Source organism: Rhyacophila brunnea, unplaced genomic scaffold (assembly GCF_057557595.1).
Source record: "Rhyacophila brunnea isolate RB1 unplaced genomic scaffold, BYU_Rbru_1.0 scaffold_17, whole genome shotgun sequence".
Classification (NCBI taxonomy): domain Eukaryota; kingdom Metazoa; phylum Arthropoda; class Insecta; order Trichoptera; family Rhyacophilidae; genus Rhyacophila; species Rhyacophila brunnea.
In genome coordinates this window covers 14,212,257-14,239,990 of record NW_028232827.1, presented here as the reverse complement: position 1 = coordinate 14,239,990, position 27,734 = coordinate 14,212,257, and the positions used below count along the sequence as shown (strand labels likewise).

Sequence of the window (27,734 nt, the reverse complement as noted above, 5' to 3'; positions counted from 1 at the left end):
AATTTCCAAAAGTATAATATCTAGTTTAAAGTGGGTAGGTACCTAATCACTATTATTTTGTGGTGAATATAAACAATAATGATATATTCAGGGCTTGAAATGGACCGGAACGCACCGGAGAGCTGTTCTGGTTCATAAAATCCCCAGAATTATTGCTCCATCCCGTGGTAAAATTAATTTCACCATCTGATTTACATAGGCCATATACTTATAAAATTTAACATATTTATTTTAATACAATATATACCTACACATAAAATTAGATAACCATGTTAATATTTTCGTAAAATTATCGAGCGCTTCGGTTCATAAAAGTTTCCATTTCGGCCGTTGTATATTACTGATTCAGTATGTGAAAAAATGTCAATAAATTCTTCTGTAGTAGAAAAAAGTCATTATTTTTTTTAATGAGATTTAGGACACTGTAACCATCCTACTAGATTCTACAAGGTCTTATCTGGCCTTCAGAGTGATAAGGTGATGAAATAATAAACAAAATGTAATAATTAAGAATAAAGAAAAATCTGGATGAATAAAAATGATAATATTAGTTATATTAAATTACACAGATTGGTTATTAGTCGATATCTATTTCGGTTGTCACACCACTATCAAGACTAGCCTTTTTATAAAAGCGTGAAAATAATAGCTATCGAACAATACCTACACCAATATATAGAATTTAATATAGTTTAATAGGTTTACTGTTAATCATCACACCATAAACGAACAAACGTATTGTTTCATATTTTCTATAGAATATTATTGTTTATGTCATTAACCACAGACAATCTTTGGTATATGTACTAAATACATATTATATTAGTATAACATCCAAAAAATATACTTATGATGTTTACTATTAGTTACACAAGTTTTGTAGGAATCTCTATATATAATAAAATGAATAAGTATGTAGCTGTTCATCACTTTCCGTCGGAATCACCATTTTGTAGTTGTTTGGTATTTTAACTTGGTATGATGTCCAACTACTATATTTATTTTCATATGGATACAAATTTGATTAATAAATAAACAACTGTTTTAATTTTTGGTTTTTGTTTCATTATCTATTAATTTCAACATTACATGGCTTTATTATTTAATAGTTGTACGTCATTTTCGGACAAACACAGTATGCGAGGAACGATTATTCAATTGAGAGATTATTTGTAACCTGCTTGATTAAAAAGTTTGATATCGACTAATCATTACATCTAATACAATGTAATATGATAAGTTCGAGCGACTAGTAGTTGTTATGTTGATAGATGTTACTATAAATATAAGTACTTACCTACTCACAAAAAAATTGGGACGTGCATACATTAGATAAGTCGTAATAAACTTTACACGATAAAATAAAATCATTGTTTTTTACAAGCAAATAATTGTAAAATTCGGGGAATAAATTAATATACACTGTACTAACAACTCATTAAATTATTAAATTACTCATAAAAGAATGATCCTTTTAAAATAAGGTTAGGTATTATTTAAAAATGTAACATTTCAACACTTAGATATTTAATTTAAAAAATATAAATTCTGCAAATAATACATTGTGACCATGATTAAAAAAACAATATTTACTCATTTCGATAGCGCTATTTAAATAAAGTGACACATAAAACAGAGATATTCCTTCATAATAATAATATGATTGTAAACAACTGCACTGCTGCCAATAGTCACAACATATTATTGATGTTGTTCATCGTTTTGAAATTATCTGGTATAGGAAGTAGCAGTGAAGTCCCGTGGGGGTAGGCATGTCATGCGTTGCTTAGGTGGAGCGAATTGGTCGGCAAATTAAGGAATGAATACGTATTACCTAGTATTACATTTTTTGAAATCAGTGGCGTTTTTCTATTTAGCGGACGATGCGAACGCGGCACATCGGTTGAAAACACTGATTGGTATGTAGTATGTATAGGTATAGTGCAATAAGTATAAGAACAACCGATCACAATGAATGCTCATATTCAATATAACTTTGGCAGATCTCGTTGAAAAGGGACGAGGCCGTTGTAGGAGGTGCCCAGGAGTTGAGATGATATTTAGATTGGTGGTTGCTCTGATGAATTAAGGCGCGAGTATTTATTGCAGTGTAAATAGTCAATACAAGAGTATGTTACAAGAGCTATGTTACTGGTCCGAGGTCCGAGGCTCGGTGGATGAGATGCTGTGCATAGCGATGCGGATACTGAGATCTGGCTGACACGAATATTACTGATCGGACTGAGATTAAGATTGATACTATGACTCGTTATTATAGACATGAATATTCGGTAAATTGCGAGAGTCATCGTTGATATAGTTTGCAAGTAGGAAATCTGCTGACATCTGCATACTTGCAACTTCGAGCGTTTCGATGACCAAACCCTAGGCAGTCAAACCTCATCGAAGAATGCTACGCGTGTAGAATATGCTGACTGTAGATTGGACGATTATACGATAGCTAAATGACTTGGTAATTCTTACATTGACGAAATAATGCTGACAAGACCCGAGGTCCTTAGTTACAGAACATTTCAATCTAACAGCCCTAACTATAAGTATTACAGACGTACAAACAGAAAAGATCGTACAAGCGATTGATTGAGATGATACATATTTTGTAGATATTATATAAAAATGGTTTTAATATCTACTTACACCAACTAATTATATAAATAAATAATTACCAGATAAAAAGAACTTTTCATATACCACGTTTTTAAATTTTCTGTTGAATCGTATAAACTTGACAAAAACTTTTTATTGTACTTGATAGAAATACTGAATAAATATAGAATACTGAAATGTCATTTTGACATTTCATATTGATTTTCATAGTAACGCACGTATATATTAATAATTAAGTTGCTAGAACCTCCTTAGCAACCAACAATAATAACTTTCCATACAAAACAGAATTAATTGAAAATGAATTCAATTCTGCTTAAAAATGGCTAAAAGTATTAAAAGAATGCATTGCCGTCGTGTTCTGATATATTCTAAAAGTTTCAAATGTCTAGCTAGCCGGGAAGTTAGTTAAAAATCTTCAATCGTCCAATACAAATTTTGGAGAAACAAGAAAAAATATATACTGGACACACAAGAATACGAGCTAATAAAAACGTGTTAAAAATATCATGCTTATTAAAATTATTGTAAGGCTGGACAATTCAATAATTCAAATAATTATAATTAAAATTAAAATCTTTTATAAATTTTATTTGCTCTGCAAAATTGAACCCACAATGTATTTAAGAGGAAACTAGGTTATTGGTTATCAACCTACAATTTTTTTTATCAAAGGAAGTAAGAGATATTTGAAGGAAGTGGCCAACAGTGTCCATGCCACACATTATACCGGTGTTTGCAGAATTTAGAAGGATTTTCCTATCTAACCTCACTATGTACGTACCTTCAAATAACTGTCTAATTATGTTTATCACTAATCTTGCGGTTGTCTGAAATTGAGGTGAATATACTTACGCACATTGACACATGCATTTCATTCAAATAAACTGTCAACTCATAAGTAATGATAGGTAATGTAATATTTAGATTACGCGTTATATTTCAATTTACTACAGAGAGGTAAGAGTCGGGATTGTATTCCAAGGAGTGGAGTGGTAAATCATAATACATAATTTATTCACACACGGTCGAGATCCTGATGATCGTACGATCGTATGTATTTTATCAAGACTTAAGCACTATAAGATAATTATTTACAGACGGAGAATTAGAAGAATGGTTTCATATTTTATTCCAGCCTACAACGCGATGAAATGGCGACGGATAGATGATTGAAATCTGGTTAACTAAAGGTTCAAATAGACTATATGACGATCGGGCACATATGTTTCGCTAGATTTCAAAATCAGCCAAGTCCATAATAGATGAATAGGAGAAAAATAGCTTTTTGTTTTCTCAAATACATAGTCACAAGGGTGAAAGTTTATATTATTTCGAGTATAGAATATTTTAAATTAATAAATTCCACATTTTGATAATGCAGAAATGTTAGAAAGCAGTAGTTCCAAAATACCTAAAGGTGGACTTGGCTGATTTTGAAATGTAGCGACACATATATGGTAAGAGCGATTTAGTTTCTATGATCATATTTATGCCATTCCGACATATTATACATACATATTGTATGACAGCTATGACATCGTATTTACACTCTGTGACACCCTGTGACAAAGGACGCCAACATATGAAACGGGTTTTTCGGCATTTATATGACCGATCGTCATAGAGTCTATTTGAGCCATAATATTACTGTTCCCAGATGGTTAGTTAAAGGACCATGTCCTTATGCACTGTTCGTAGCAGCGTTGAGAACCGCGCGAAATTATAAATTTGCAAAAATTAACCGAATATGTTTAGATAAAATTAATCCCAAAAATACTAATACACCAACCACCTCACACCAGGGCTCGAAATGGACCGGAGTGCACGGAGCGCCGTTCCGGTTCGTGAAATCGGTAAAATTATCGCTCCGTCTCGTGGAAAAAATAATTTAACCGTGATTGGTCATAATAATATGAGTCGCCTAGAGTCATAACTCACATTTTGCACTTTTGTCACCTTTGAGTTAAATATACCAAGTGATTTTAAGGGCAATAATCTAAATAAAGAAAAATAGTTGGCTACCAAAAGTCACTTTAAACCATGTGAAAACTGTTGACTGTCGGTGTCATAACATTTTTCAATTAATAATGTGAGTTCTGTCATCAAGGCCTTCCTATCCAATCAGGGAGCTCTATTTCCCATAGTGTGCTGTATCTGCAGTTGTAGGAGTATTATTTATATTTTAATAAAATAATGTAAATCGACTCACTCATTAATATTCAAGGGAGTTCAATACTTTTCTTCTAATTACAAAAAAACAGTGCTCCGGTAGTTCTGCGATTATCTCAAAACTCGATTTTTGGAATATGTGAGTTATGACTCTGAGAAACTCATATAAAAACAAATCTAACACACTAAGTTTTATAAAATACACATAAAATTTGATAACTAAGTACGAGTATGTTAATATCTTCAGAAAATTGTCGAGCGTTCCGGTTCGTTAAATTTTCCATTTCAAGCGCTGCCTCACGCGGATTGACGGTTGTTGGTAAGAGAACTCGTTAATTGAGTTAGCGATTACTTGGTAGAATTCCATTTAAAAAATTGATAATATGAGTGTAAAATTCTACATATTTGTTTATTGGTCGGTAACTATTCATCTGTCACATCATTATCAAAACAATTCTCATATGCGTAGATAGTCACCACTGTCACGAGTATTATTATAATTTATTATCATATTTGTCTTGAAAAAAAAACTCACATTTCTGTGATATTACATTTTTTTTAACATCTATGGTTTGTAACATTTTAATGAATACAGTATTAAATAATTAGTGACCGTTTTTGTGATATCTGAGTGATAACACTATATCACATTATGTTGGTTTTCCCCATTTAAAATAGTTAATGGTCATATTAAAGTATTTTTATGTTAAAATTATTTTATTATTTGCTATTTTTAATAAATAAACAAAGCTTATCGATACTTTTTACAACGTTTTTATTAGGTCGTATTCTTATTTGTCCGGTGGTTGTTTATTCAGTACAAATCTTGCAATCGATTTTTAACTAACTTCCCGACTAGCTAGACATTTTTGAAACTTTTAGAATATATCAGAACACGATGCCAATTGCATTCTTTTAATACTTTTAGCCATCTTTAAGTAGAACTGAATTCATTTTCAGTTAATTCTGTTTTGTATAAAAAGTTATTTCGGAAGAAATCCGTATTCCAATCCACTATTATTGGTTGCTAGGGGTCTGCGGTCCTAGCATCTAAATTATTAATATATACGTTCGTTACTATGGAAATCAATATGAAATGTCAAAATGACATTGATTGATTGATGATTCATTCATTCATTGACACATGATTCAACAGAAAATTCAAAAAAGTTCTTTTTATCTTGTTATTATTTTTTCATTACTTCGACGAAATACTTAAATACTATCTAGTCGTAATATAAAAGTTTATATCTCACACACAACTCTGACATACTTCTATATTTCCATGATAGAGAGATCACTTATTAGGAAGAATACATATAATAATATACCTAGTAGTCCAAGTCGCGAAGGGTGGAAGTAGGCTGTTAAGGTCCGCCATAAATAGTGCACACTAAGCTTTGTCAGTCATGCGTATCTGTTGTCATTGCAATAATACTACAATTTACAGATGTTGTTGGTAAGTTTTTTAAATTCAATTAAACCCTGTGAAAACCAAGCCATATTAGTTAATAGTAAAAAAATACTCGTCTATCTATAAAATATCTAAAATAATGAAATTAAATCATACATAACTTTGGATATTATATAGATAGCATAATATTTGTTATTATTAGGCAGGGCTTAAGACGGTACTTCAATGAAACGGCAAATAATTTTCAACTATACGTGCGACGAAATTTCGGACTGGCTGGCAATCGGAGAGCGAAAGTCGAGCTGTGAATACGTCAATATTTTTGGGATGGCGTCGGGGGAATTAATTCTTAAATCGTGTAAAGATGACTAAAAAACGTTACCCATTTGCTTGAAAAAGAAAACATGTCAATGAATATATTATTGTTATTAGTAATAGAACAATAAACATAACATTAAATGGACGTATGTTGATTTTTTATGACAAATTATGTTTTGTTCAGCACCCGTCATTTGCACAATCTTCGCGTCGCGTAGTCACGATCGTTTTAGACCGTGCCCCAGCTGAAGTATAGCCTTAATGAAGTGCTTAGCACCCCTGTGGGTATAATCCTGCCCCGTTTTCGGGCCCCAAAGTCAAATTAAATTATTAAATCTCTGCTTGCAAAAGAAATATAAATTCTTAATTTTATCTGCCATCGTTGTATTTTTACCTCTAAAGTTAAGATAGATGATTCTTCACAAAGTTCACAAGCCTTTTCAAGATGAAGTTTCCATTAAGCCTCTGCCGACCTCTAAATATTTAATATAAAGCACTTTACAATTTAGCGATTTTCCTTACTTAGAACTAAAAGCGGTTTACAGAAAATTTGATGCTGTTTTCTACGATCAATATCTGAGAAATCAATTAATTTCCCGGTTAATCATTTTGATGTGCAAATGAAAATGTATACGTATTGTTTCCTGGGGTAATTCCAGAAACTGCCCCAAGGTATCTCTGTCAATTAGGATTATGAAAGAGAGCGTTGCAGTGACTTCCCTAGGCAAAGTACCGCCCATAATCAAACATAGCATGTTTCATTTTTAGAAAAAAATAATGTTTAGTTGTCTACCAGTTATTACATACACTAAGTACATATTTTATTATTTATTTTCGGCTATGTAAAACAAACAAACACACAAAAAATCTTGTAATTGACACACACTATCTACTGAGAATCAGTGCATTACCGCGAAATTTACTCTCACCAGTGGCGGAGTTAGATCTGTGGCACTGGCAGGTTTGGATGCAACCTTGTGAAAATTTCCCTAGTGCCATAAATCACCATTACAATATTATATATATTGCAATAAGTATTACAATACAACAATAGTTACTTATGCTTAATGCTTCGCTGTCAAAAGATGTAATATTTTTCTTCGTTCCTTCATTTGTCGCTCCTATGCAACGCATTACCTGCCTATCCCCACGACACGTTACTGGTAAGGTGGCTGGCAAACATTGAAAATACAGAAGTTCCTCACAATACATAATATAATAACGTATTGAAAATTACAACAAAAATATCCTTCTGAGCCATCTACGATAGAACATTATTCGGGGGGCGGTATGATCTTTTTTCAACTAAAGAGTAAGGTTGAGAAAGCATTTTTTTTTCAAATGTAAGTGTCGGGCTCCACGTCTTTCGGGAGACAAGAAAGAAAGCTCATCACCGCGCATAAACCTTTGCAGGAGACGTGTTACTCTGACTACAATAAGTCGTGATCAATTTGACAAGCATTTATAAACTCATTGAAGACAATGTAGATTTCGCAGGATCACTCAGAGGCACACTGATTACTAAAATTGATATAACTCACTTATTATTCATTTAATTCAAATGCATCCTTTAAATATTTATTAGTATTAAATTTTTCTATTATTTATTATTATTTATATTTTAAGCTAATTTTTTATAAATTGTAATCAAGAAAACATGTAAAATATAGTTTGCTTGTTCTTTTTTTAACCTTTTTATACAAAATGACATAGGTAAAAAGTTTATGATAGAAGTACCTAAACTAAGTGATAAAAGAAAGATAATATTAAAACTTTAGCTAAATATAATACTCTTCAAGATATTTGGAAGATGGGGGACCATTACTGACCGAACTGATCATTCATTATTTTGACAAATCTAAATAAAAATAGTATTTATAAATCAAGTAATTCTTAATATATATTGGATTTTAATATATAACTAATATCATAAGATGATAGCTACATCTATTATTAATTAGTAATTTTAACTTAAAAAAAAATCAAAATATGATGTCCTGCATTCTGTAACCGTATACTAATTTCACTAAGTATTTAAACCGGTACTCTCGACAGCATTCTGTTGTCTTCATTATTTTGGTGATAGTGTGTACAATTATTTATTCAACAATTTGATAATAATAAAACAATACTATATACCCAATTACCCATATTATGTTATTATATATTTCAATAATTGATAAAAATTTAGAGCTGTCGAGTCTCCCTTGGATTGGTGTTGATTTCATATATGACGTAGGTTACAACTTTAATCGTGAAAAAAATATCCCCAGCGGCACAGTTACTGGAATAGATATAAAATTCTCAGTAAGATAAATAAATTTGGATATTTCCTGAATATCTTTGATAAAAAGACGTCACTGCATAATGGACCAAATTTTACCCAATAATTATAATTTATTTTGACTGTATAAAGTCTATCAGTTGTATATGTTGTAAGTATAATAAATATTTCATTCTAATTAAAAACCAATTTTATATTGTTTCTGTTCCAATCGATCTAATCGTCGTAATTGCTTTGTGGTAGAATTTTATTAATATATAATGTTATATTATACAATGTGTAAAAAGTATCAAGGTTTCTATACAATTTTATTAAAATATGATTATAGTTATAATATATAACTATTTTAAATAAAAAATAAAATAAATAATGTAAATTTTAAAGTAATAACACTGTATTTTGAATATTTAGGTCAGAGGTTCATGAATCAGTTTGCAGACATCAGACATGACTCGTGAAACTTTCATTTGTTTTCATAATACGTACGATGAGTCAAATAAGCACGGATTAAAAAGAAAACACAGAGTCCACTTCAATAATAATATAGCTTATGATAATTAATTACCTAACTATTAATAATATTTTAACAATCACACTGGAAAGGCTGAAAACTATCTCGTTTGTATGACACTATATCTATAAAATATCTGATATTAAAAAAATCAATTAACAACCGAGAAGAATAGGAAGAGCTATGAGGAGGTCTTCTTCCAGCATCCTTTCATTTGTTTTAGACCAGAATATAGGCGTACCTAGTGAAAAATGACATTCTCTAGTAGCGACAAGTAAGTTATCCTTCTAAATTTGGTACTGAGCTACGCAGTGTAAAATGTCCATCAAACTGGGCCTCATCAGATGGCTGAGCCATGTGCAAAGGATGACAAAGAAATTGACATCCATAGCCTGAAGACAAACGATGACCTGTGGGTCTATTCTATACACAAGGCGGCTATCGACGGTAGATTATCATATTTATTTATTTATGTAACCGTCTAAACTGTCAAAAAAATCTCGTTTTAATAGCCCCTCTCTTGGCTGTGTTAACTTTTAGAGCGAGATGGAGACAGTTTAGACGGCTAATTGTAATAATTATAATACCTCAATACATAAATATGATCAACTACCGTCGATAGCTGCCTTGTATATAGAATAGACCCACTGGTCGATTTAGCACAAAATAGAGGGATAGTATCGACTTAGATTTAAAGACTTTGGTGTTCTAAACTGTAGGTACGGTACAGTGTTTTAGATTATGTTTTTCAAAAACAATATAGGTATTTGACAGATAAATTATCTTTCAGCGCAAGAAAAAAAAGACTACAATTTACCGCGCAGAAAATATATAATATTATGTACTTTATCAATGTAATATGTAAATATATATATAAATATTGATTCATTTATTTTGTTCAATTTTCCATTCATTAATAATTTAACATTACTATTATAATAATTGTGTTAAAAACACCGAGTTATTTGTGTTGATACGTATGTACGTAATAGTGATTAATCTATCTAGTTTTTTGTTGCTAGCAACAACAATCTTTGTTATGACTTGTCATTCAATTAGGTATGCAAATATCAAAGTGACGTATTTAAAAATAATGCGGTTTCCTGACATCCTGCGCTGGCGTTGCAGAAAGACGTATCTCATTCGTTGATGAAACCAAAGGATTACGGTTAATTTTACTGTAAAGAGTGAGGAGATTGCGTTCGGCATCTCAGGTTTGATGCCATTCCGGTTTCTTATCAGATCGCAGTGAAAATGTAACATATATTTGTAACAGTAAATCTCTCTACGCAACTAAATCCGGTATTGAATTTTATTAAACCTTGCTACTCCGTGGAAATATTAATAATAATATATTCTTTCGATGTTTTTGCGATATTAAGAAAATTTACTTCATTTTATACGTGCAGTTGGATAGCAAACATAAAAAGTGACGTTAGTTAATATTATTGTAGCTTTATAAACCGAACTTTCAATAAAATTGGACTAGTGAATTCTCATACAAAAACAGCGAAATAGGTACCAATAGTTTTGAATCCTTATAATCTATATATACATCAATAACAATAGGTGAAAAATTTTGAATCACAATATAATGAAACATCAAAAATTAAATTTTGAAAAATATTCATATTGATGAGATAGTAGTGTATAAATTAGTATGGATAAGTAGTGTTAAGTTTTTTTTTTTAGTTAAGCTATTGTATAAGTAATAATAAATCCATATGTGCTTTTATTCTTAGTTATTTTAATATAGAGCCTAATACTTATGAAAAAAAAATTACTGGTGATTTCACTGATTTGATTAATTGTGGTACCTAAGTAAATTAATTTATAAATTCCTTTTGCAATTATAAGTTTTTAATTTTTTTACATACCTATCTAATTAATGTTTTAATATATTAATATCTATACTAATTAATATTGATAACCAGGGAACTGGCTTACCCTACTGGGTGTGGTATAATAGGCTAAAAATCTCGAGTGTGGAAAATATGGGATAAACTTAATCACGTGTTAAAGGCATATGTTATTTTCAATAGTTAAACATATGTATTTTAAATTCTAATGGATTTAAGTTTTGTACTATTCCATTTGAGTCGTTTTTTGCGACCCGGGTTTCGTCTTTCGGCATATTCAGGCACTGTATACACTCACCAAAAGGCAAATAAACACGAAATGAGAAACCCGGGTCGCAGTCACGTTAATGTAGCGTGCTTTCAATCTTTGGAAACAGTCGACGCGGTTTTTTTTACTTGCGTTTTATGGCGGTCAGGCTATAAACTACCCTGCTTCAGAACTTTGGTACATGGCGATGGCTTTTAAATTTTATTTATTAATCTGTTCTGTAAATATATCCGATTCTTGATCAATTTTGAGTGAACAAGCATTTTCTTCCATGAGTTATAAGTGCATAATAATAAATTTTCTTCTCAGCTGACTTCGGCTTGCTTCAATTTGAATTTGCACCTCAAAATGAAATAAGTCCAGTGGCGGAACTACATTGCGCAAGATATACTTGCATAAATTCAAGGTCCAAACATGTATTGAGGATAAGTCTAATAAACCATTATACTGTTTGAGATACTGCTGATGATGTTTTACACAATTTAATACTTGAATGTTACAACGTATTATGATTTGGCTATAATTATTCTCGCTTCAAAACCAAGATATACAGTTAAAATTCACCTGCAGTGCAATTTTGTTTACTAGGTTTTTGCTTAGAAAATTTGCTTTCACGATACTACACACCTACTTTCAAATTTATACAATTTTTGGCGATCAAAATATATTTCATAAAATAAAACAATTATATAAGGGGGGAGGGGGGCAGGATTTGATGTTCCGCTACTGATTAGAAATCACTTTGGCTTTATATCTGGTAAGTACTTAAAATATTCATATATTATTACAGATTGAAATAAAAATAATTGGTGAATATAATAATAATATTACACACTATCAAACAAACTATTATTAAAACTAAAAATTGAATGTGACGCGAAGTTTAAAAAGGAACACAGAATTAATGGTAACTGAAATACCTAATGGGTGCGGAGTAACAGGCAATCGATCTCGAGTGTGGGATAAGCTTAAACACGTGTCAAGAATACCGTCGTGCTTCGTTCTGACAACTGCTCTCGGTTTTGCTCTGACGCTCATTCAATATTGGTGTATTTGAAGGTTGCAACACACATTATTACACGTAAAGGTATAATGTGTCTTTCATTTTCGTAGGAATCTCACACATTCAAAACCCTCCTTCGATATTCTGTATTTGGGGTATAGCCTATCTTAATACTATTTATTAATCTGATATGTGGTTACGACGCCTGTATTAGGTACATACTGAATCAGCAACGCATTCATCAGAATAGTAGGCATCTACTTGTATGTTTAATTCTCTGACTCGATTCTATTATATTCCAGGAATCTGCTAAATAGTTAAGCTAATAAACGTTGCAAATAAACAGTTGTAAATTACCCAAGTATTTTACAAAAAAACAGTGTTTATTTGTATCAACACGGACATAATTTAGAAAAGTGTTTTTATACTGATCATGTAACTTCTTTTATAGGTGTTATGTTTGATGCGATCAAGCATGCAATGTGAATAAAAACAACGTAGGTGTATTTAAATAATATTATAAAGTTAATTTATTCGTAGACAATTTATGTATATTATAATATGGAAGTCGGCACCGATATCTATACAAGGTGTAAGTATGTGAATCATAAATCAAATCGTTTGAATAATTCATTAGATTGTTTTCCCTAGTAGCTATTTAGCTATGTATATTGTAGAAATACCAGGATTCGAAATGGACCGGAGCGCCGTTTCGGCTCATAAAACCTCCAAAATTATCACTACGTCTCGTGGAAAAAATAATTTGACCATCTGAGCTAGATAATATGTTTTATTGGGCCCTCAAACGATGGTTACTTAAGCCCTGACGGCTAAAAGTATTAAACATGGAACATGCTTTGCTTACTGATTCTCTGAATGCTGGTTGTCCAAATTCGAAAGAAAAATTATTTGTCAAAGTAACCGAATCCAATCAAACAATTTTACTTTTATGAAAATTATGTAATTACAATAATAAAACTAAAATAACAGACGAACAATTCGTCGCACAGAATGTAGGCTACTGAACGTAAAATGAAAATAATCGGCGCGCGTAAGTAATCGGAGCGGGGCGTGTCTTTAGTTATTCTACGTCTATTTTTAGTAACGCTTTTGCGTCGGAGATCATGAGTAAAACATGTTCCATGTTAAAAATCTAGCACGCTTATTTTTATAAAATACGCGAAATATTAGATAACTTTTATTACATCATTTTATATAATTATGTTAATATTTCCGTAAAATTATCGAGTGCTCCCGTTCATAGATATATCAAAAATATCAAACCACTATACTAAAAGAAAGTGTAAAACGAACTTCGTTTATTTCAATATTACTTTATTATGGTAAATATTTATGAACGTTTTTAGTAGGTAATACAGTTTAATTGAGAACTACGAATTAGGATATAGGTAAATGTTAATGTTCACTGACTTGCTCGTCAGAAGATTGAAAATGGGGGCTCGAAACAGTTCAAAACAGTTATTTAACAATATAATAAATATATTAAATTATACTATAATAAGTATTTAGGACAAATTGAGTCCATTGATATTTTTACTAGATACCTACTTAACATTTAAATGGGTCTGTACTTTGGTTTATTGAACGTATTAAAGCAACTAAGCCCGCCACTATTGACAATATTGAATGAATGTTGTTAATAATGCATAAAATATAATTTTTGAGAATTTCACGGTTGTTTGTTATCGTGATAGATTTTTGGGTTTCCACCGCGTGTTCTTCCTCCTTCTTTCCTCGACGTTTCGGACTCAGAGGCAATTCTCAAGAGATAATATTATATTGATGAAAATGTAAGGTGTATGAAGTTCTAAGTGTGTCAAAAGGCATCTGTTTAACTAAGAGCAATTGTTGCTCAGTGAAGGATAGTGTGGTATTTTAATCATTAGCTTTCAGATTCTAATGATGATTTTATCTAACTTTAGATTTGATATATTTAGGCTGCATAAGGATAGAAAATTTTGGATTGGTATTTATTCGCTCAATTAAACTCATTTAAATCTCAGTACCTATGCATTATTTGTCTTTCTTAGTTCAAAGGCTTAAACATAAAAGGGTAAAAGTGCTTAAGTCAGTTTGGTTGCAGCTGAGATACTTAATCGGTTTTGAAATAAATCATAGTTTTCAAACTACTCTTGCTTAAAAGTTACATAATTGGTATATCTTTTTTTAATCCTTTTTACATTATTTATGAATAATTAAGTTATTGATATTGTGTTATATCCATTGTTTTGAAAAAGTAATTTTACTGAGAGTTAAAAATGATTTTCTCAATTTACGTTATTTCTACAAATTAAAATATCTAAGTATTTATTTTTCTTACATTTGTCAAAATCTGTAATTCACAAAAAAACACAATTATTTACACACATTGGCATTAAAATCAATTCCGTAAAAACGTGACTTAAGAACTTTTGCCATGCAACCATAGAAATCATTCAATTAAAAACCTTGTTAGGTACAAGCGAATCATCAAATTGGACCAAATTCATACTGTATTTATTAATTTCGTTCTAAGTTAGATAAAATATGAGCGATACGTGGATTAATTTTATTCACATTAATTTAAAGCAGATGTGTATGTACTCACATAAAAAGGATGTTTGTGATTAATTCTGTAAAAGTTCCAGCAGCTGTTGTCCGGCGACGAATACATAAGTATAGCATTATAAACTTGATTATAATTTAAAATGTCAACGGTTGACATTGAACCGCGCTTATCCACTCCATATAAAAATTCATTACGACAATAATGTAAACACAACATCGAATGAATTAAAAATACACAGAGCGTTTGGATTGCATGGTCAATCGTTTCAGTTCATTGTCAAAAAAATAAATAAAAGCACAGAATCGTCCCGAATATAAACTACCGCATTTTACTACCAAAGGCGCATACAAAACAAATATTGCGACAACACCGGTGCTTGATTAAATATAAGTAAAAATTATTTCAAATTAAACACATTTTTATTTATAACTAGTTTGATTTCTTTATAGAATAAGAAATACGTCGTCAAAAATCTATGACAATAATTAATGCTGTACCTTAGAGCTGAAAGTGCGTAAGTCACATTTTTATCATTTTTTAGTTAAGTATGCAGGTGCCACATGGTTTTCAAAATACTTACTTCCAAATCGACGGTAGTCCATTTATTATATTTTTGAACTGAAAGAGTGGATCTCCAATTTAAGTCATTTTTTCCTTTAATCTATAGCAAAAAGATTAATTTCAAAAGTTCGGAAGTCCAACATACGGAATTTTAGTCCGAACGCGAGTGAGTATTTTAACTAGATTAGATTAACTATTGTAAAACTGCTCTCCTGAAAAATATTGAATATGTGACTTCCAGGCTTTCAGCTCTACCACTCTCTACTAATTACACCTTCTAGAGAATTTACCATACTTAAGTTAAATGATAAAAATATTTAATATCTGTACAGTATTCGGTAACGCCTTGTAAAAAAATATGGTGCCTGACTGGACCTACATCCATCGGATTCCGATCAATGTGCTTTAACAATAAAATTAAGCCACCCGCAGCTTACCCAATTACGACGAAATTAACTAAAAGTCATTCTCAAATTTTACTAATATTGGCGACTGGCTTTTGTGGTTTGGTAATAAAATTGTCTTGATTGCTAGCCAACGTCAGGGTCTTTCCAAATTTTAGTTTTAACGTAGTCGCACTTGCTAATAATTGAATAAATAATATTTTAATTGCACGATTCGTATCTAGATGCCCCTAGTAACCTTATATTTTGCCCCTAACGCATCCTCTAACTTAAAGACTCTCCATACATAGTTGACAAAATAATCAAAGACCTCCATGTTATGTAAGTACCTAATATGTTAACATGCAAACTAAATTTCTTATCTAATGATAAACATATAAGACGAATTGAACTAAAAACTTTGGGAGCAAGAAAGTTTTTTAATCACATAATTAGTTATTTGCCAATATGCTGAAACTTATTAAGTACACAAATTTGCTTGTACACTGAACTGAGATTGTATTAAGCCATAATTCGCAACTGTGACTTATTGCCACAATTTATATAGATCAGGTGCGCACACATGAAAATAGTCTAGAGGGGTCAATTTAGAAAAAAATATTTTGTAATTGATTTTTAATAAGGCGGTGGGAGAGACTGGGTTAAGAAAATCTAACAGATGTTACTGACTTCCACATTTACTCCGCCTACTCCTTATAGCTCCTAGTCGCTTCAACCACGTAATACCACAAATTTCCGGGTACATTTTACATACTTAGACAGTCCCAAATTTGAGTCTATCAATAAACACCTGGCCTGCCTATTATTATGTTGTATTCACAATTAGTGGTTTTCGAATGCGCTTGGCTTAACGCGCATAATTATTAGGATCGCTAGTATCCGTGTGTGTCTGCCTCAAATTAGTGCACCAATTTATGTCGTAGAATTCCAAGAAGAGTGAGGCCAACTCGTTCAGAAGGCTGTTTGACAGCCAAATCATCCGGGACACTATTTTAAGTCATGAGGTCCTGGCGCAGAATAAGAGGCCATTCATGGACTGAAACCGTATGCGGCTTAGATCCATGTGCCGTACTGAACTTATGATTTTTGTTCATGAAAATATATTTTCACTAAATTTGTAAGTTTGTATAAACGGATACGATCAGATGCTAATATACTTTGTGAAAATATATTTCCATGAATTAAACAAAGAAGCTTAGTATGGCACACGGTTCGAAACCGCATACGGTTTCAGTCCATGGATGGCCTATAAGAAAAAGTAGTGTTCCATTTAATTAAAAAAAATATGTTTCTCCATTCCTGGGAATTAAACTATTTTTTATTACTCTGTTGGGCAATATTTTAAAGACTGATTGTTGATATTTTGAATGAATTATTATGATCAATAATAATGCAAAATTTTGATAGTCATTTGAGTATTCTCACGTACGCCTATGCATGAAAGAGAGAATCGGGGAGAAAACGTAACTTCCACGAAGTATTTTTTTTTTGATTTTTCTGTTTTGCAAAAAAAAAACCTGTCGCTGAATACTAACATAGTTATAATACATATTAAGTGAGTGAGTACATTGTTGTAAAGGTCAAATTTAAATTGTCTGTACTTAAAGTAAATATGCATTCACGTCCATTAATGTGCGAATTAAAATGTATCCGGATATGACATTCATTAAAAAATATAGTTAGAATAACATCATGACCATGTACATCTCTTTAAATGGATAATTCAAAATATTGTTTATACAATCAATTATACAAAATTTACAGTTTACAAAATGTTATTTGTTGGATACACTAGTAATACAAAGCTTTGTTTGAGGTTGATTTACTTTATTTTAGGTAAACTTGGTACCAGGGATCGAAATGGACCGGAGCGCCGTTCAGGTTCGTGAAAGCGGTAAAATTTAATTATCGCTCTGTCTCGTGGAAAACATAATTTGACAATTTAAGCTAGATAGGCCATATAACAAAAAAATCTAGCACACTTATCTTTATAAAATACAAATACAATTTGATAACTATGTTAATATCTTCAGAAAATTTCGAGCGCTCCGGTTCGTAAACTTTCCATTCCAAGCGCTGCTTGGTATCTATATCGTAATTACCAAACGAAGACCGTTTTTAAAAATCTCAACAGTTTGAAGGATTTAACCCATTTACCATTTAGGTTCATTACGTATTGAAAAACTCTGGACGGGGGTGAGGGACTGATGGGGCTCTAATATGGGGCCAGGCGTGGCGGGTCGGCCAACTAAGTAAGATGAATTCAAGAAGACAAAAGGAGTCTTTATAAAATATTTATCTAAAAAACAGTTTTAGCATAATATATATGACATTAATTTTAAGCAAATTTTAATTTTATTTTTAATAAAATATTTAAATAATAAAAATACCGATTTCAAAAAAAATATAAGTAGGTAGGTACTCAATTAAAGTTTTTTTTTAATTTTGATTATCCAATTTATTTGAAAATGTTATATATTTTACAGACATCGATTTCCAGATTACTTTCAAAATCCTATGTAATAACTGCAATGTAAAACGAAAGACAATTTGTATAATTATATAATTAGTTTTACCCCGCGTAATATAATTGGGCAACGCTCGCGCAGAGCATCACACTGCCCTTAGTTTTAGCGATAGGTATGGCAACCTGCTAAAGATCTTGCCCTGGGAGCCCGCATAAGGATGTGGGGGCCATGGACCTCTGCAGTAAGTGCCGGACTTTAGTGATAATGAAATGATCAAAATCGATATTATTTTAATTCTCGTGTATTTTTGTCAGCACTTAAATTCATATGAATTTTAGACAATTATTAACGTTTTATATTGGAATATTTCCATAATTATACACTATAAATATTAAAAAAAAAAAAAGACATACATAATCTAAAACCATTGTTGATTATTGCATTTTATCTATTCTAGTCAGTATATCTAAATATTCGATTATAAGTATATACCTACACTATACTTATCGGCGTTTAGTTTGACCTAAATATATTTACATGCACCTCATTTATAATGATTCCCTTTAGATTAAATATATAAGATTAATATTTCTCCAGTGTCGCATTTAGTGACATATAAGCCCGACACACTGACTGGCCACGTTTAAGATTTTGTTATAATTTAATAATGGTATGACTTGTTTGAACTGTTTCAAGGCCCCCTTTAAATCATCAAGGCATCAAAGATTGTCCCTACTAGGTATAACCTGTGAAAATATTTATAACTATCTAAGTGCTAATCATTGTCCTCTAGGTTTAACGATAAAATAGAGAAATATCTATATTAGCAAATATATATTTTTTTATAGATTGTCGTTTTATTAATATATTGATTTTATACTTCTAGGTAAATTGTTGATGTTGTTAAAATCTTGTTGTGGTGGTGGTAAAAGTTGATGAACCGGAGCTCTTGACGATTTTCCAAAAATATTTAATTATGCCAGATTTTTTTTATATACCTACGTACCTACCCTAGATAGACAAATGCAACAACAGTCTTAGTTTTTTCTAACCCCGCAAGACGTCACTGTTTAAATCGTTTAATTATATCAATTAGTATTGTCATACAATATCCAAAGCCATTGAAGATGTCAGAAGGCGAATCCTGGACTACTAAACGCAAATCCTATGGAATGGTACAAAACTCTCATTAATCAGAATTTATGTTAGTGTATCACAAATTGTAATAAAACAACACATAATCATATTATTGTTTGTAAACATAATTGTGTACGACATGCCAAGCTTCTTATGAAACTTTATTAAAAAAAAAAAAAAATGTAAATTGATATAATGATTTTCATAATAATTCCCGAACAGGTGCACCATTTTTAATTTTTCCACAAAACGGAGCAGTATAACTGTGCTCCGATGCGTTCCCGTCCATTTCGAGCGCTGTAATTATATTATCAGATCATTTTTTCAATGATAGCTGTTAATAACATCTTTAAAATATACTTACAGACGTTTACAAAAAAAAAATATTTAATAGGTAAGTAGGTATGTACTGATTAACAGTCGTTCTTTTTTCAATTTTCCGAATTTGTAATGGTTAATAAAAGTGCCTTTTTAACTTAGGTCTGTATTGTTTTTTTATTATTTCAGAACGAATTAAATTAATGCTAATGGTCTTGGTTTAATTTCGTTGCCACGGTCATGATTAAATAAACTGTTCTAATTTGTAAACCGTGAATAAATTAATATAATATTTACCAGTTTAAAATCAAACAGTTTTATAGTTATTATTCAATTATTAATAATAAAATTTTATAAACAATCAAGCAGAAGGGTGTGTTTTTAAATTAATTTACAACAACGATTCTTACTTATTATACATGTCAACTTTTATTTGTTTTATAAATATCCTATTGTAGTTTTAATCGTCATTTTATATTATTACAATTCCATAAAATTTAATGACTTTCGTCTCAATATAAAATTAAAATAAATATAGGTATTATAAATTTTTACTTTTAGGTATACTAAATTTACTTAATTGTTTAGGTAAATAAAAATATCCTTATTTTAAATATTCAAATGTACTTGTAATATAAAAAGTAGATTAAAATCTTACCTTAATACCTGTTTCCAAGACGAGTTGCAAAAAAGAAAGATATGTAACTTAAATCTCCATAAATTTATAAAAAAAAATATGAAAGAAAACTCACTAAACAACCTTAATTTTAAAATAAAACAAAAATAATTGTTCTTTTGTTTATGGTTCGATTATTTTAAATTAAGAATCGGTTCATTTCTGTCAAATTTACACCGTTAACTGATAGTTTAACGGAGTAAAAATTTACCACGCGTACTTTCGAGCTCGCGTTTGAAGCACTACTAACAAAGATTATCTCTGCTACTGAGGTACCTACCAGTGTTGCCATTTTTTCAAAGTGGAATTATAGTTCAGAGCCTCCAAAATTATAGTATTTGGGGGAAAAATATAGTACTCGTTGTTATCTCTGTTGAAAATGTATTGGTTTTTTGTGTCTCAGAAATAAAAAAACAGAGAATTTGAGAAACTCTGAGACCCCTTTTTATTTCGGTACCTCTTCCGACCAAAAATGCTTTAACCGAATGCGACCAGAATTCAAGAAATTTCATTTTAAACCAAAGTTTTAAAGGATTTTTTTACGTTTTTCGAGCATTTTTTTTTCCAAGTTCTCCAAATAAAATTGCGAAATTATAGTACTTTGCGCCAATTTATCGAACGGAAATATCGAAATTTTAGTAGGTACTTTTAACATATTTTTTCCGATATTCAAAATTATAGTATTTTGAGCGTACCTGTTTTATATCGTACATAGTACGCGGACCAAAATTATAGTACAGTACTATAATTATAATACGGTTGGCAACACTGGTATCTACTGACGTGAGCGAGAAATGAGGGAGACGTCATGTTACCCCCACTTCTCGTTTCCCAAAAGTGTCATCCGCAATGCGCGCAACTCATAATGGACTTTCTCCGAATTTCCCTTTTCTAAAACGGTTCCTATCAACACAGTAAGTAGAGTCTACACTTGTCCGACACAATCGTGCGCCGCTTGCGATGATTTGCGGTGACAATTTAGCGTTATCGGGATTTCTCCCTCTTACGTAGATAAAATCCATTGACGTAGTTGAAATCTTCCAGCTGGGTTGTTTCACTTTTAACCATTGATGGCTGCTCTATATTTAGATTTTCTTTTTTTAGAATTTACAGGTCGCAATTAACTATATAGGTGACTGGGTAGATAGGCAATTGATTAGATAATGATCTACCATTTTATTGTGGCATTGGAATAATTAAATAGAAACTGACACTCATTCGATAACAAGGTGATTTAGGTAAGTAATAAATACTGATCGATTAAATACTAAAATATACATTCGTTAAGGAGTCGTGTATCAAAGGAGAAAACCAAATCAAAAATCATTCTGTGTGTGAAATGAAAAGGAAGATAAGTCTAAAATCAGGTACTCTTCAGGAAAGTTAAAAGAATATTTAGTTTTGGACAACTTTATAATAGTATTTTTTTTCTATATAAAACTTATTAATTCTGTGGCACTAAAACAAATCGTCCTATTTCTCCCTTACATATATAATATAATAATATTATATTATGTTGTTCCAGGGTAAAAGTACTTAGTCACGTTTTAAAGATATTGAGATTTTAATATCACCGAGTGTAAAGAATTGTGCTTTTTTCTGTATTACAGATTTTGTTAATGTTTTGTTTTAGTAAAAATATTTATTCAAAACATTTATTTTTTACACAATGATTTTAGTCACACATAACTAATGTGAAAGAAATAAAAAAACACAAAATGACTTTTATAGCAACTATACACGTGCATGGATTAATTGGCACCAATAGTGTGTAAATTCAACTATCGCGATAGTTGAGGTGTTAAAAGTGCTCATGTTTTTTTCTGACAGGTTCGCTACTACCGCTCTACTGCGCTTGCGCAGATATCACACAAATTCTAACTGCCGCGTGAAAGTTCAAAAGCTGCTGACTTGAAACTTTTTTGACCCATGCATGCAATTTGCAACTTGCACGATAATACGTGTTTAAACGTGCATTTTTTTGTTATTGTCGTGATAGTACGTACAGTCAGCAGTAAATATATTGTGGATTTATTTCAAACGCAATTTTATTGTATCAGCTGTAACCAAGCTGACTAAAGCAATTATTTTACTCCAATATTTTGGTTAATTTTACATTTAATTTATGGTCACAATATTGAATCTCGACTTGATATAAATTGAACGGATTTCAATTTATACTTATATAAAAAATATTCTATCATTAACAAAATCCTAATAAACTAAATTTTAATGATAAACATAACCATAAAATAATATCTAATAAATAGTTGGGATCCTTTAACGAATTCCCACTTTACGATGTTTTTTTTAATTGTAAGTTTATCTTTGAATTTCAATAAAAAATATTTTCCTTTTTAATGTTAGATAATATGTATTTATTTATCAATAAAATGCATGCTTTGTATTTTCCGTCCGTTTTCCCTTTGCATGCAAAATAACATTTTTTATTTATTTTTATTAAACACAATCTCTTTCTTATTTTCAGAGACATTGGCAGAAGAAAACGTGTTATATTCTCTCACTAAAAGAAAACAAATTTACAATATTCTCCCATGAAATTTACTGGGTACTTAGATAATATTTGAATGAAGTTATGATTATACTGAATATAATCATATTTTTTTAGATTTAAAAATAATATAATATTATTTTGCAGCTGACAATGGTGTTTTTAACAGAACAGATATCTTTTTCACGGTCCGCTGGTCCGGAAGCTTGTGATAGCATCGGTCATAACTTATTTTTACAACTTCGTGCGGAATATCCTGAAAATGAGTTCATTGAACTACAACATCCTGAAATCACAATCGCTAAAACAATCAATGCAAATTAGTATAACTGTGTAATCTCACATTTTTTTCATTGATTGAACATTCAACCGAATGAAATATTTGTTATTACTGTTTTATCATATTATAATATTTATATTAAAACCGTAAAAGGTATTTTCAGGTGTACCTATATTATATATTATAATCAATATAGGTATATATTATAATATTTAACATTTTTGCCAGGCTGATATTTCAATTCTGCGCATCTATTCTGTACACAAGACTGCTTTCGGCCGCTATCTATGGTAGGAAAGTATCCAAGTATTAGCACTTATTGTAACAATTACAATAAGTTAGTTGTAATTGTTACAATAAGTGCTATGTTTTAAGAGCACCTCTCTTGGCTGTGATAAATTTTAGAGTGAGATAGTCAGTTTTGACAGTTCAGACGGCTAACTTATTGTAATAATTGTTACACTAAGTGTTAATATTTAGATACTTTCCTACCCTAGTTAGGCAGCTGCCGTAAAGGCCGAAAGCAGTCTTGTGTATAGAATATAGATGCGCTGGAATTCACTATTTCCATTGAATAATCTATGACCAATGAATATAAGGCAAACAAGAGTATGCGATGTGATATATTTCACTAAGTAGGTGAAATGGCAATAGGATGAACATTTCATTCGGAAAGTGGATAACCACCGGATAAATGCCGTCACACAGTGGTACCCAACGGGTACCAAATGACCGCAAGTAAGCCCCAAAGCCCGCTGGATAGACGAAATTTTGGTCATATTATACGTGGCAGCAAATAACTATGGACGGACTAGAGTCGAAAAAGATAGAGGAGGCCTTCATCGAGCATTGGATCGACCCGAACTGATGACGATGGTGACTCTGTGATAGAAGATTTTCAAAACAAATAAAAGTTGAATTTTCTGTTATTGATTGCGTGTGGAGTGGGCAAGCTTAATTAATTGTATCAACTTATTTATAAATTGGTTACTTACGGTATGACATTATTGTTATAATATTGTACTGTTGTTTTATATTAAATTCACTACTAAATAGCAAGTCCCAAATTACACCCCATTTGCTCACATGGGGTTGTTGGATACTAAAAAAAGAAAAAGAAATGAGTAGACAATAATATGTTCTACAACTAGCAGATTGCAGATAATCTCTACTACAGTGTGTGTAAGAACACACAATATTATATCCTCTGCTTTCGAACTATGATGATAACTCATTCTTTTCCTTATCATACCTAATTCTACTATTATATATGACAGAAAAAATATATTCTATAATTGAAAATATTAAGCTTTATTGTAATAATATTATTTGCATTTTACAGTTTTTATTAAATTAACAAATGTATAAAAGAATAATAATTCTCAGTTTAACATATCCTTATACCATATTATATAATATTGTTAGGTAGTTTTTGTGTCCTTCACAGTTGAGATTCATGGCTCCTTTAAAATGTACAGGTAACATATTATTATTATACTGCCCTATTAAGTAAATATATAGTGTTTTTGGTTTTAGTGAAATGAGAACCCAGGTTTTAAACTACCCTTTCTCTTATATTATAGAAAAATATTGGATTCTTTTGACATAATCTCTAAATATATAATGTATATTTAAAAGCCTAAGTAAAAAACACTGTCTTTTTAATTAACAAGACAGTATACCTCTCTCTCTCTAACAATCCATACACCCAGTCGTCCGTATATTTGAAGACATTGAGATGACCGTAACGTCTCTCTTCTGCATCAACTCACAGTGGTTCCGATAACGATGAGTCTTTCCAAATTATTATTTTCACTTCGGGCTATATGGTCAAAAACTTTAAGACGACAAATAACATAATATTTAATCAATCAAAAAAATCGAATCTATATTTTTAATATTAATGAAAAATAACAAATCAAGACAGTATTAATATACTATTGACCAAATTTATTCTAATTGTTAATGGGATATACATCTAATGATAAATTGTCAATATAAAATACATAATAATAAGAAAAAACATATTATGTTATAAATTATCTCCGCCGCCACTGGGGTCCTCTAATAACTGCATTTTCATGATGACCAAAACTATTGAATTTTATGTTTTATTTTACTTTACAAAATTATTAGTAATATATTGTATGGTACGGATTATAAATTTTTTTATGTAGGTAATTAAACATTCTTTATTCAGAATCTATAGAAAGATAAATTACATAACTCGAAATGTATGGAGAGCACAGTGGCCCGACTCTGCTTTGTAAAAGCTTCGAAACCATTTCTCAGTCTAAGGGAAAAATTAAAAATTGCATTCCTGTGGATTATTACAAAAATAATTAAATTAATTTCCTTAACATATTTTTTCTTAAAATGTAATAAGTACGAAACTTGTCGGACGCATGAAAAATAATATTAATGAGCTTTTTGGACGATTTTAATTTACTCCCTCTGAATGTCGCAAAATATTGCTAATACATATTGAATGCGCGTTGCGTTTACGTGACAAACTTCAACGCGTATTATAATACAGATGTTAATATTGAAATCATGCTCCTTGTAGTCCAGTGCTCGATTCCCAGTGAGGTCTGAGGCATATATTTATGTTTTCACAAAGCCTGGGTGTTTATGTGATTGTTTCACTTATATTACTGCACTACTATTTCACAACACTACTGTCAGTGGGCCGGGCCTCCTTGGCTGTTGTAGTATTTAAGTTTATCCAAATACAATTTATATTGAATCTTCTTTCAGATTGGGCCAAATCAAATTTCTGTATCAAAGAAAAAAAACAACATCGATGGAATCCTTAGAGTTTGTATAAAATTCCCTAGAGGTTCCTTTTTACTCCACTTTCATAAGCTTAGGATTAGTCTCTATACAAGAAGGTTTCTTTCAACATCTTTGAATTTATTCCACATTTTCCACGTTCAAGAATAATACCCTCTTATAACAACACCCTCAAGGTTGTGTATTTCCCATTACCTTTGTGTTCACTAGGTGTCCACGTAGAATCGAATAAGAATAGTAAAGTTGGTGTATTTTGAAAGTATTAGTAAACATTTTAAATTTCTAAAAAAAAAATTATAAATATTCTACAATGAGCTTCACGTGAGTAGTGTGTGACTGAAAACATATTGGGCATATTATTATAATTACAACTAATCAATATTATCATATTATTCCGACAGAATTTAAAGGTTTCTATTTAAAAATATAAGTTTTTATGACCATACCAAAAGACATAAAATAAATCGTATTCTTAGACTGATATTTAGAGGGTGGCAAAAGTGAAATTAATTTTACATAATGATACATAGAGAAATCCTCAATATTAATTAGGTTTATACAATACTAATGACATAATGGAAAAGATAATTATTTCAATATAGAACTGTCACATTAATGACATGAAAAATAGCAAATATTATGCACTATCTACCGCTTGGTCTAATTATACAGAGGAAAATGAAGTGCAAACATATAGGTAAGAAGATGTCGTATTTCGTGACTGATTAATATACATGCGTCAGTGTTCAATCGCAAGCCATAGTCACTTTTCATGACCACTATGAATTATACTGAAAAATAATGATCAGTTAGATTGTTTAGGTAAAAGATATCACATGAAATTTATTCATAATATTATAGAGTATTATTTTATATTTTATAGAGTGGTTTTAAAATTGATTATAAAGCCATATTTCTGTAGATGACACGTCCGTGGTTATACTTATTTGTTATTATATTATCGTGGTTATGGTTATAGCACCTTTTAAATTATTGTTTTATCCAGCGTTCGAAATAGAAGATTTTACGAACCGGAAAGTTCGGTAATTTTCCGAAAATATTAACATATATATTTATTTTTGCGTGTATTGTATAGAAATATAGGTATCTGCTAAGCTGAGACGGTCAAGTTGGCTAACTGTCTTTAAAATTGTCGCATACAAGATGAGGGCATAATATTGCAGTCGCCGCAGACAATTGATATAGAGGTTTACGTCACGTTATATATTTTTCAGTAAGATTCCGACAAGTTTCGTCTAAAATTTAAAATATTATATATAACATAAATTAATTTTATTACTTTTTCTTTACTTATTTTTTATTTTATTAATTTACAAACAGGAACGCAATATTTAAATTTTTCACCATGAGATGGAGCGATAAACTCGGGATTTCACGAACAGAAGCTGCGCTCCGTTGCGTTCCGGTCCATTACGAGCGCTGGTTTCTGGCTGTCTGAGCGATCGTGACTCACACTAATTATATTGCTAATTTTAATATATTTGCTAACCTTTCAATTATGAGTCTGAGATTGACTCGAAATTCGAAAGAAAATGAAA

The 27,734-nt window shown here is 30.8% G+C and overlaps 1 protein-coding gene across 2 annotated transcripts in view; it reads right to left on the bottom strand.

Moving 5' to 3' along the window:
• The window catches only part of LOC147073724 (carboxypeptidase D), a 53,875-nt gene extending 33,168 nt beyond the window's left edge, over nt 1-20,707 (bottom strand). For both annotated transcript variants that reach the window (XM_085944741.1, XM_085944742.1), the window contains exon 1: nt 20,573-20,707. The gene's annotated coding sequence lies outside the window, so the exon portion shown is untranslated. The remainder of the gene's footprint in view (nt 1-20,572) is intronic.
• Between the last annotated feature and the right edge of the window lie 7,027 nt (nt 20,708-27,734).